Source organism: Cryptomeria japonica, chromosome 4 (assembly GCF_030272615.1).
Source record: "Cryptomeria japonica chromosome 4, Sugi_1.0, whole genome shotgun sequence".
Taxonomy (NCBI): Eukaryota; Viridiplantae; Streptophyta; class Pinopsida; order Cupressales; family Cupressaceae; genus Cryptomeria; species Cryptomeria japonica.
In genome coordinates this window covers 610,046,806-610,059,293 of record NC_081408.1, presented here as the reverse complement: position 1 = coordinate 610,059,293, position 12,488 = coordinate 610,046,806, and positions in this window count along the sequence as shown.

Below are 12,488 nucleotides of genomic sequence, written 5' to 3'. Positions count from 1 at the left end.
TAGGGTGGATTTCGGCCTGAATGTTGGAAGTAAACACATTTGTGATAACTTCACTCAGAATTGAATGTTTAATTAAATATAATTAAGTCTATAAAGCTCTATTTCGGGTGGAAGTTTAAAAGGATTAAAAAGACTTCAAAAACAGTCTGGAAAAGTGACTCGAGTTTAGTGATGTGTCCGAAAAATGGAAAAAGTCATGGGACCCACGACAACTGACAACAAATACCATCATATGTTGGATGAGCACAATCAATGACTTAGGGTGGATTTCGGCCCGAATGTGGGAAGTAAACACATTTGTGAGAACTTCGCTCGGAATTGAACGTTTTACATTTAATTAACTATAATTAAGTCTATAAAGCTCTATTTCGTGCAGAAGTTGAAATGGATTAAAAAGACTTCAAAAATTGTCTAGAAAAGTGACTCAATTCTGGTGACGTGCCCAAAAGATGGCAAAAGTCATGGGACCCACGACAACTGACAACATATACCATCGTCTGTTGGATGAGCACATATCAACGTGTCAGATACCATTGTCTGTTGGATGAGAACAGATCAACAACTTAGGGTGGATTTCGGCCCGAATGTGGGAAGTAAACACATTTTTAAGAACTTGACCCAGAATTGAACGTTTTACATTTATTTATCTATAATTAAGCTTTATTTCGGGCAGAAGTTGAAAAGGATTAAAAAGACTTCAAAAACAATCCAGAAAAGTGACTCATCACTCAAGTCTGGTGATGTGTTCACTGTCCTCATAATTTAGACTGAAGCAATGAATGTTTTGTCCTTCGGCAGCGAATAGATATTAATAATAATTTATAAAATTACAACAGGATTCTAGATATTTTTCTCTTTAGGTATTACTTTTGTACTTTTCAATGTTTTCAAAATAAGTGACTCATAAATTATAATCGTATTTCATTTCATGGACAAACCAGTGAATCGAGGGAGATTCAGAAACGACTACTGGATTGAGGAATACAAGTTGCAACAGAGTCTGTATGCGCCAATCTAGTGAAATAGAATTTTTGGGTAAAATCTAGAAGACCTACATCCCACGTTTTTTACTTTTTTAATCTCGTGGTTCGATTTGAGGGTTAGCATTTTCAGGCTTGTATCTAGCATTATTTTGAATTATTAACAATAACAGCGATGGGGAAACCGGGAAGCTGTAGTTCAACAAGAAGCCAAGTGAAAAAAAAAAATAGACCTAACCGAATTGGTTAAAACACCAGGTTTCATTGATGAATACCATGATATTTATGACCCTATTATCCATAGTGAAAAGTGTATCATAGATATTAGATATGCATTTTCTAATAAGGCGATAGATCCAAGCAGGGCAAAATTTATTGTTTTCAACACAATGTTAAAACAAAGAACAAATAAAATCACATCGTGGGATGCTAGATTAGGAAGCATAGTGTTACCTGAAATATTCCCTTGCCATGAATTTGTCATGGTCTGCACTGAAAATTATGATGAAAATAAAAAAGCAATCGTCATTAAAAATAAAAAAGAGGAAATTCTATCCATAAACGTGGGAGAATTTGCTTGTTTGTTGAAACCTAGGGTTTGAAACACAAAACTCAAACGTCCACATTGACCTAGGAAAGTTGGCAGAGAATTATGAGAGTCTCGATCCAAGTCATAGAGATTCATTTATTAGAGCTCTAATAATGTGTGGTACTCCGTTGGATCAGAATCATAAGCCTCCTTATGATTCTAACATTTTTGTTCCATGGGTTCGGGATACTATTTCCCTGTTGAAATTTTGTCTGGGATTGTAAAATGATAGGGAAGTGGGTGCTAGCCTTCTTGAAATAATTTTTAATATCCATTGTGTAAATCAACCAATAAGATATAATTTTATTGAGCACATTGTTCAATCCATGCGAAAACAATTACTAATGATCAAACAAGGTTCCTATTAGACATTTAGGTTCTCATCCTACTTGTACTATCTTCTTCTATCCAAGTATCGTGCAATATTCGAGACCAACAATCTTCACATTGTGAACTATAAGATTGATGAGAAGACTCGGAACATAATAGAGTGTCCAATATATGAATGGACATCAAATATAAGGATGCATGATAACAAAAAGAACTAAAACCATTTTGTAGACTTCTTTTTGGCACCAATGTATAATGAAATTACAAGCACTCCAATGCCTAGATTTCTTGTGTCTTGTAGAGATTGCATTTAACTCAGAAGTCAAATACAATTAGCTGACTGGTTCTTCGTGGAAGAATACACTGTGTTAAGTTTTTACGGATCAGCAGTAAAACCCTACATACTTCCAATACATGTGACAGAGAGGGTATTTGCATTGGTATATGCATAGTAGTTGGAGAGAAAATATAGGCACTTCTATGGTCAACAAAAGAAGAGCATATTTACTTCCTTGCCTTTCTCATGTGGAGGGTTCACATTCGAGAGAAAAGAATTCTATGTGGCACATGATTTTTTGACAGATTTTAGCTTTGGTGATGAGGGTCTCTGGCAGTATGATCCAATCAGTGTAGTTCAAGCAAGGCTTAAGAAAAATGGGAACTCTTCAGCGTTATGTCAACATGAAAGTAAACCATTGCTAGAAAAGCTTAGAAACATGGATTCCTAGGATGAGGTAAAAAAAGAGATGGAGAAAATTGCCACTGACAATAACATTTCAACAGAATAGTTATCATCACAAATTATGACATTTCACATAGAGGAAAATAGAGGAGGGCATCCAAAATAGGAGGTCCTATAATTTCTACCAAAAATCTACTAATCCATCTAACAAATCTATTCCCAAAACAATTTTGCAAAAATGTAAAGACAGTTATTGGACTCAAACCAAAATAAATGATTTTTGGACTATGAGGAAGAATCTCGGTGAACCAAAGTCCAGTGCAGAATTTGAGTCCATCAACGAGGATGAAGAGTTTAGAAAATTGTGGAATATGGAGCATCCCACAACAACATATGATAGGAGTGAAGATGAAAATGAGTATGAGGTTGATCCCACTCCAACAACTACTACAATCCCTAAAATATTAGGTGGAGCCAATGAGTCCATGAAAGAAAAATATAGCAAAGGGGCAAAAATTATAGAAAAAATGGGTTTTGAAGGTGGTGGTCTAGGTCCCAGAGGAGAAGGCATTTGGTATCCACTTGAGGTACAACTTCCATCAGATTCAAAATCAAAATCTCTTGTTAAACCAGTCATTGGACTTGATTCTTCAGATTCATCACAGAAAGGTACTACTCATTACCCTTAGGGTCCACCTGCATTTGTTATAGGTTCAAATCCACAAGCACCACCACATCATGGTATTCCCATTGGTGGTTAATCAAGTGCCACTGCCACTGGTGGGGGATCTAGGGATAGTATTCCTATTAGTGTTCATTCAAGTGCCACTGCAATTGGTGGGGTTGGAATGTGTATTACTACTGATACTAGTTGCCTTGGTGTTGGACAAGTGCAACAATAAAATATCTCTCACAAGAGGCCACTAGTGGTAGATACTCATACTATTTAGAATCCTATATCAAGTTCCATTGACACTACAAATCTATCATTTGCAGCTTTGGATCAGACCCCTCAAAAGACTATAAAAACTACACATGCAAGCGATAGTGGGACAGGATCCGGAATGGTTGTTGGTACTCCTCGTAATGCATTAGTTAAAACCACAAGCATAGGTGGAACTGGAGCCCTTTCTATTTCATCTTTCAAACATTCAATTGCTTCAGCAAGCCCAAATTTTCAATTTCGTGATTACTATGAAAATTTTGAACATACAACAAATGCAAATAAAGAAAAAAAAGAGAGCATTGCATAGGGTTGTCCTGACTGAAGTTTTAGACGAACAACCTGCAAGGAACAGTGTAATTCCAACATATGACCCACACAAAGATATGATGGAGTTCATGGTTGTTATGCCCCCAACTAAAGATAAAAATCCACCACATAGTCAGATAGATCCCTTTGAATTTCATGTTAGCACCCTCCAAATGGAATTTTCCTAAGTACAAAATGTAGACAAAATTAGTGTGTCAAAAAGGACTAATGAAGTGGTCTACACTTCACTGCTAAAGGTGGAGAGAGAAAAAAATAAACTGGAGAAACAAATAGAAAATTTAGAGGCAGACCTAGCAAACGAAAAATCAAAGAGGAAATCAGCAAATAACAAGTGCAATGACTTACAGAAAAGGATAAAAAATTTGGGCTCTGCAGTAGAAATTGCAGAGCAAGAAAAGATGGATGCAGAATTGAAGGACTTGAGTGAAAAACTGGCTAAAAGCAGTAAAGAAATTGATGAGGAAAGAGCCAGTTTTCAAAAATATTACAAAAGTTATGAGTCTGTTGCTGCTGAAATAAGAAAAATACAAGACCTATTCGATCATGAGAAGGAAAAAGAAAAATATTTGGAAAAGGAAGTAGAGGAAGAAAGAAAAAAAATGTGCACAAATGAAAGAAGACATGCACAATGCAAATGATAAAATTAAAACTTCAGAGGATAGATTGAAAGATAATATGAAAAATGCAATGAATTATATATAAAAAAACATTTGGGGGCAAATAATGCAAAGGAGTGACAAATTGTGTGAATGGTTTGAATTGAATGAAAGCCTGAGATTAATTTATATGAAAACAAAGGGCACATTGAGAAGAGAAGACATATTTATTCAAAAGAGGATATGGCAAAATAGATTTTGCAAGTAGTCTAAGTACCAGTGACAGCTATTTGACATCCAAGGGAATTAACAACCGCATTGATGCCACAATTAAGACATCATCTATCCTTCAAAAATGCTAGAAACTAAGGGAAACATCAGAAGTTATGGATAAATGTGGCAAAAAGATATTGAAGCTACAATAAAGGGCAACTACTTTGATTAAACTTGGTATGCCTGAGATAGTTGACCCATCAAATAAATTCATTGGAAAAGAAGCTTACAAACAAAACATGGAGATAAAAATGAAGTTTGATTTAGTCTTGCTTCCTAAGAACACAACTCCCCAAAGCTTTCTGGAATTCATCCAACCATTTACAACTCTGAATGTGGTATTAGGTGAAACAGTGATGTCAAGTCACTCTTCTAAATATGGATTGTTGACGAAGTTGCAATTGACTTTCCATAGTTTAAATAATATTGACCTTCCATCAAACGAAGAGTGGAGCACCCTACAAAAATAGGCACAAAAATCTTAAGAATCATATTATGTATTGCACAGTTTTTTGCTTTTACTCTTAATTTCAAGGTTTTTTGTTTTTTCTGTTTGGAATTTGGCATCACTTGAAATAACTCTATTTTATGAATAGGAAAAAACCAACACTCTCTATTGCTAATCCAGCCTATGAATCCATGATGCACAGTTTAAACCTTCAACCTGTAAATTTGTATTCTCAAATTCTCCCAAGTTTTAACATTTTTGCATTTCTCTATTTCTGATTACTAGGTTTTGGGCACTGCTATTATCTATATTTAATTTGTCATGGCTTGAATTAATATTTAATTTTGAACTCTATTTTTTTAACAAGAGACATCAGACATGTAGCAGTTGTTAAATTGCTAATCTGTCATGTGATGGCCATGTAAATTTGTGCTAAGTTTGTGATACTGATGGCAGTCGGGATGATATATTCAATGTTCGGTGCATTAGTAATTGATTTTGATGTTGAGTCTTCACATGTTGCAAATTGACCTGAAGCTGTTGTTGCTCCCTTGTTTCTATAAAAGGGAATTCAGAGTCATTTGCAAAGGGTTCTGAAACTTTGTATTGAATTTTGCATGGAGAATCACACAGAGTGATGTATTGAATGAATTGTATCATATGGCTATATTTTTAAATAATTAATAAAAATCTAAGTTCTCAACATGTCTAAATAAACATCTTTGTATCAATAAACACATTATGGTCTTTTATGATGCTATTTTAAATCTGGAAATAGAAAGTTAAAAAATACAATTACAAATCAATATTAAATTCTAATTGCAAAAAGTTGACAGACTCATAAAATATCATCAAGTTATCAACCATAATAATATTCTTTTGTAATATGAATGATGAGATACAGTAAATACCAATCTCTTACAGTTGCCATTCATCCTCATCAAATTCAGAGCTTTCTTGATTCTTGTCTGTGTTTTATTCACTCTGAGTCTGCATACCTTCGTTGAACTACATCTCAATGCTACCAGTAACTCCATTACATAAGTCAATAGTCCCACTAGTACTTTGGTTTGAAGTGTTTCCCAAACCTCTTCTTTCACATTTGGACCTCCAAATTTGCAGTGTCCTATCATAAGGAAAAGTGTGGACATCATACCTAGATGTATAGAGCCTCAAGCAATTTTCCAAATTTTTATTTATTTTGTTTCTTAGGTTTGATTTTAGGAACCCCAAAGCATTGAAAACTTTCTCATCTTCCACCGAACCCAATATCATGGTAAGACATAAATCAGCAAGCTTCAAATATTCTGGCATTGACTCACGCAACACTTTGTTCTCAGCTATATATTTCCAAAGTCTTGTTACCGATCCCTCTTCGTGGGGGTTCTCCATTCTGCCATATTGTTCCCTCATAGTGTATGCAAAATGAGATGATTTCTCTCTTAGATGAGTTCTGTCTAATATTCCATTTATAGTTACTCCATTCAATTCTCTGGATATGCAAAATTGTTTTATCAAAGTCAGTAGATTACTTAGAAAATCAGCTGCACTGTTGAGGCTCCAATATTGAGGAAACACAATAGACATGGCTTCCAGTATCTCAACTCCTCGTACATTGGCACATACCTCCCCATTTGCACCGATTTGTAAACATTTATCAGGATTGTTCAAATCTGTGAGTGTTCGCCACTTAACAAATTTTTCATCAGATAGTGTTGGTTGATTTTGATAGAGATTGTCGAGGGTCATTCATGTCATCTTATGCAGCGCAACATATTCAGCAATATACAGAGCTTTTTGGGGGGCAAGCTTCATAATATTTCTCATTTCCTCTAGCATGGGCAAAAGAGCTGCTAAAATTAAGAGTGTCTCTAGATTACTTAACCTCTGAAGAAGGTCAGGAAATTTTGGTTGCTCTGATTTGTCACGAGTTGTGTGAAATAGTCCAATCAAGAATGGATATTCTAAAAAAACTCGATGCACTAAACCATCCAAAGAGATCCATCTGGTATCATTATCCTTGAGAAGCTTGTTCCCATCAGTTATTCCATCAACAAAGTCTTGAAGTTCCATAAATCGCTTGGGACTTCAACAGAAGTGTGAGTAGAGCTCTCTCATTAAAATTTGATTTTTTTTTTATCGAAGCATACTTGCTCACAATTCCAAAAGCTAGATTCATTCTGTGAGCCATGCAGTGAATTGCAGTAATGTACGGTGCAAATGAAGTTTCAATATTTGTACAAAGACCGTTCATGTGACCTTGCATTACTAAAGCTCCATCTACTTCTGACAATGTGTGTTCTATCATATAATTATCATATTTCTATGGTACTCCCTGTTCATCACAAAGTGCCTCGCTCTATCCTATCCTAGGGCCTCTGCTTGATTGTATCTTCTTGAGTAGTTTTCCTGATTGGCAACGTATGTTCTATCACAAAATTGTCAATCCTAGCCCTCTATGTTCTCCTAGTCTTCCCTAGAGGACCTGTTTGAGTGTATCCTCTCAACAGCTTATCCAATCGACAGCGTATGTTTATTATAGAACTGCAGATTTGACCTTGGAGACATAAATGCGCATTCATGACATAAACGTGCTTAAATATTACACAAATGTTCCTACATTTCACAGACGCATCTGGATTACACAGATGTTTCTTTGTCATGCATATACGTGCCTGCCCTATACAGATGCGCTTGAACTTCACAAACACACTCACATTTGTCATAGATGCCTTTCAAACCATAGACACATCAGGAACGAGGACAACCACAAGAGTAGCCACATGGACAAGGTGAGGAGGGAGGAGAGGAGGAGGATGAGCTACTATCCTTGAGAGAGATCTGCCAGGGACAAGCAGATAAGATTCAGGATCTAGAGAGGGACGAAGCTAGGCTCAAGAGACAGCTGAGGGACACTGAGCGAGAGAGAGATTAGGCTATTCAACACTACACAGAGGTTGAGGCAGTACTAAGGGCAGGCAAGCAAGCAATAGAGGACACTGGGGTTCGGATACAGCTATGTTCTACAAGAAGGGAAGGAGATAGCCTACTGGAGAGACCTGTAATATGGAGTGGTGCCACGAGCTCAGCAGGCTAGGAGCTTTCGGAGACCATCATGGACTACGTTGACCATTGGAGGGAGAGACAGGAGACAAGCGTCTAGTGGTGGGGTCATGGGTCCTCCACCACCACCACATAGAGGGGACAGGAGAAATGATCCTGGGGCGGGGACTTCCAGGGCTCAAACTCCATCGAGGTCGGCTGGCTCCGAGGGAGGGAGTTCATCATAGCCTTAGAGGGCTCTCTATGTATTAGTGTTGTACCATTTTTGAATGATTATGTAGACACCTTAGGGTGATTTTGTAGCCATATGTATTTTGACATCATTGTATCATGACACTTGTGATTTTGATATATATATATATATATGAGATGATTCATCCTTGCGACATCTATATGAATGTGTATTTATGTGATGCTTATGATATGGATGCAAATATGTACATGATGAACTGCAATATATTTTTGTTCTTTTATGTTTTTATATGTCATGCATATGTGAATGTGAATGTATGAAAAGCATACGAATATGACAATGCAAATAACTAATTACACGATGAGAATGTAAAATGTGCTAATATGTGTTGTGTGTCGAATATGGTGTAATTGTGATATCTATATGTATGTATGAAATGCTAATATGTGGTAATGTAGGTGCAAACTACATAAAATGCAAATATTTTTTGCGTGTCATTATACTCAGTCATGTGATAGCAGGCTACGCGGACTCAAGAAGGACGATGGAGGTCAATCAAGAAAGGGGGATGGAAGATAGAAGATATGGAAGTGAAAGAGCTTCTTGTGCTTTATCATCATTGAGCTTTATTATGGCAAATAGGTTATGACAATCCAAATATAGGTTCGACCCAAAAAGTCGTTGTACCCATTTTCATGGAGATCAGACAGTCGTAAACAAGGAATGCCCCAGTTCATACTAGACTCATAGTGTCCTCATATCCTTGGACAAGTCATAGCATTACTAAGAGACAATCCATAGACAACAAAAAAATAGGTGAATATATCCCATCCTTGCCTTTCTAGTCAAAGACATCCTGGAGATATAATCTCTAGTCAGAGACATACCAGAAAAGATAAAATCAAAAGAAAACCAAGAATCGACATCAACATCCACTGCAGTCCTCAATTTTAGTGTCTCTTGTCACTTCGTATAAGTCTATTTGATTGTGGTCACAATGTTTACCTTCAGAAAAAGGATAGATAGCACTACACCATAATGTTGTCCGAGTTTGTTGAAAGATTTGATATGTTGAAGCCCATTGTTGTTGTGTACATCTCATCTAAAACTGATTGAATCCAAGAAACGGATACTTTATGCGAAGAAGACGGAAGTTTATTGTGGATCTGTGATGCAAGTGTTGCTTTATTATGGATTGTGCGTGGATAGACTGGAAGAAACTGTACTCCTTGGAACGTGTGATGCTGTTAGTTCCACACCCATCACTAAACTTAAGGTTTGCCTTAGCCACAAATAGGAGCTTATTTATTATGGATCGAAAAGGGTGAAAAGGAAGGATTATTATGAATGGCTAACCAATCTTAGGTAGATCAATAACAAGCCATGATGGGAATGGGTAAGTTTATTATGGATGGATAGGTTGTGAGTGTGTGCAAAGTGAAAGGATGAGATTGAATCCTAAAGGAGGGAGGAGCAATGTCTCTACGCATGGCGCCGATAACTTGGTTTTCACCATGGTACTTGCCCAGGGCGCCACATAAGTGGTTTTCGAAGAATTTATTTCTCTTTACTTTTTTCAATTTTTTTAATTTTTTTGTGTCACAAGGTGCCTGTTTGCCAAGTTTTCACCAAGTAACGATTTTTCATTTTTATGATTTTTTTTTGTATTTTTATTTTTTATGAATTTTTTGTATTTTTGATATTTTTGTATTGTTTTGTATTTTTGAATTAGGATATGCTGAAGAGATATGTGTAAAACCTGTGAAGGTGCATGTTAGTGATAGGATCTTCTAAAGGTTCTATGTCTAGTGTCGAAAGCTGATATGCACCTGATCCATAAATTGTTGTGATGACATAAGGACCAAGCCAATTTGGTTCAAACTTTCCCTTCTTCTCTCTATCTTTCTGATTTCTAGGATTCTCCTTGAGAACTAAGTCACCCACCTCAAATGTATAAGGCTTACCCTATGATTGTAGTTGTATTGTTCCTTGACTGAATGATGTGTAGCTTGAGTGATTGTCTTCCTTGATAAAGGAACTGAGATAGAATTACTAACATGTGAACTACGTAGGCCCATATGCGTGTCACCTAAAGAAGTTTGGGCATCCCTGATAACAAATTCCTTCGAGGAAGTTCCATTAAAGGTCCATGATGTATCACCATAAGGGAAAGGATGTGCAGAACAAGTGGATGAGTGATGAAGGCTTGTGATTGTGAAAAGAAGTGAAAGTATCATGACATGATGGAGACTTAGGATCAAAAAGTATTATTTTTGACTTAAAATATTAGAACTTTTACCCCCAGTTATTTTGATATTAGGGGAGATCAACTCTTGTTCTTTTTTATTCCTAGGATTTTTATCCTTGACCTTGATTTTTGTAGAGTCCAATAGCTTTTGATTTTGATTTGGACTAAAGGAATTTTCTTTATTTTTTACTTTTAGATTTTTCTTTTCAATGCTTGATTTTTTATCCCCAATGAGTAAGAGATTTTGTGATTCTTGTTGATCCAAGTCTAGGAGAGGAGTGGAAATGGAATGAATAGATGAAATGGTAAATATATATGACTTCTCAAGAGGGCTAGTGATATGTTTAATAGATTCTTTGCTGGAACCACTCTTAGGACTATTAATATCAAGAGTTGCTTGCACCACTAGAGGAGATTTGCATTCAGACTTAGTAGCCACAACACTAGGTGGTTCACACCCAATTCCTTGGAATTGCAAATTGTTTGTAGGTTGTTCTTGTCAACTAAATGTCTTAGGAGATAGTGGGAGTTGATCGACATGAAAGATATACTCACCACATCCTAGGTCTTTAATCCTGAACTTTTCTTTGAGCTCTACTTGCTTTGATGTAGAATTTTTCAAGGATTCTGGATCCACATATGTTGATGATGTAATTGCTTCTCTATTAATTGGTACTATTGTCTCAGCGTTTGGCCTCAAATTATTGCAGTATATAAATGGATTAGGATCACCATTAACCATCACTTCAACTCTATTATGAGGAAACTTAATGCATTGGTGGTACGTAGATGGGACAACTTTCATTTCATAAATCCATGGATGCCCCAAAAGTATGTTGTATGTGAGATCAAGGTCTAGGACTTGACAAACCACATCCTTTGTAACTGGCCCAACTCTAAGAGGTAAGGTGATTGTGCCCTTGGATGAGCGCTCTTCGTCATCGTATGTTTTTATGGTGATTGCATGTGTAGAATTCACGACCTTTTTAGAATATCCCAATTGTTTAATAGTGTTCAACGTACAAATGTTTAGACCTGCTCCTCCATCTATCAGGACTCGGTTTATTCTATGTTTGTGTAGGAAGGCTTCAATGTGTAAAGGTGTATGTGATAGAACATGTGTTGTCAATTGGATAAGCTACTCAAGAGGATACACTCAAGTAGGTTCCCTAAAAGATAAGATAAAAATAACACTTTGTGATGAACAGGGAGTACTACTAAGATAGAGTGCCATATGATAGATATAAGAAATAGGATAGAAAAAAGAAGCACTTTTTGATGAACAAGGAGTACTACTCGGATTGACATAGTTGATTTGCTTGACTGCAGAAGGACCTACCTATGTTAGAGTCATGGGAGAGATACCCTTCGACTCAGGGATTATGACTAGAGTTGACATTGGAGGATATAGCAGCAGTTGATAATGGAACAACAATATTGAAAGCCTAAAATAGATTCAACTACAAAACCCTAGCCTAACAACAACAAAGATCCACCATAACATATAAAGATTACCTAAGACAATGCAAATCAACAAAATCAAAAAGATTATACCATCACATGTCCACTAGGGTTTGAATCTCCATTCTTCCTATCTCCATTAATCTTGATTGATATATTTCCTCTCATATTTTATGTGTGCACAAGATCTCAACAAAGAATGGAAATGTGGTTAATAGCTTGATCGCAAAAAGGCTTGATTGCATAAGATTGATACAAACGCTTGGGAGGGATTGATAATGAGAGAAGCATCCTCTTATATAGAAGATATTGTAGGAAAATGGAGGGATAAGATTCAGAGGTGTAAAAGACA